The following is a 604-nucleotide window of genomic DNA, read 5'->3' as shown; positions in this document are numbered from 1 at the left end:
CCCTACACACTGCCACCATGTGTAACTGCGGACTTGAGCAGAAGCTGCGTGTTATGGGGCTGAGTGGGGTTAGCCTTCACCTGGGGACTTGGGTTGGAATGCAAGGAATGCACTATGGGGCTGGGGCTGGCCCTTCTCAATGCTACTACATGCAGCTCTGGGGACTCATACACTGCAGGAACTCCAAGGAACCCTCTTACCAGACACTCACAACACTGCCCCCCACTATACCCACACTCACACCCTCCCACAGCCCCCACACACACTCCCACACCTCTTCAACTCCATCCTAGACACACCTCTCCACACCCATTCTACCCCACTCACCTCACTCACCATACCTCCTCACCATGCACATCCCTGCTTCCCAGTCATGCCTCCCATACAGACTCCCCTACCCTTCCTCATACTTTTACCAGTCCCACAGGATGCCCCTGCCCACTGTGGGTCAGGGAGGCCCGGGTGAGGGAGATTCTTTGCCCTTCATTGAAATTGACCTCATGATTTTCATAGACATTTCATAGACATTAGGGCTGGAAGGGACCTCAGGAGATCATCGAGTCCAGCCCCCTGCCCAAAGGGCAGGAAGTCAGCTGGGGTCATA

This window comes from Crocodylus porosus, unplaced genomic scaffold (assembly GCF_001723895.1).
Source record: "Crocodylus porosus isolate Cpor-Errol unplaced genomic scaffold, CroPor_comp1, whole genome shotgun sequence".
In the NCBI taxonomy this organism is placed as follows: Eukaryota; Metazoa; Chordata; order Crocodylia; family Crocodylidae; genus Crocodylus; species Crocodylus porosus.
This window is presented reverse-complemented; position numbering follows the sequence as displayed.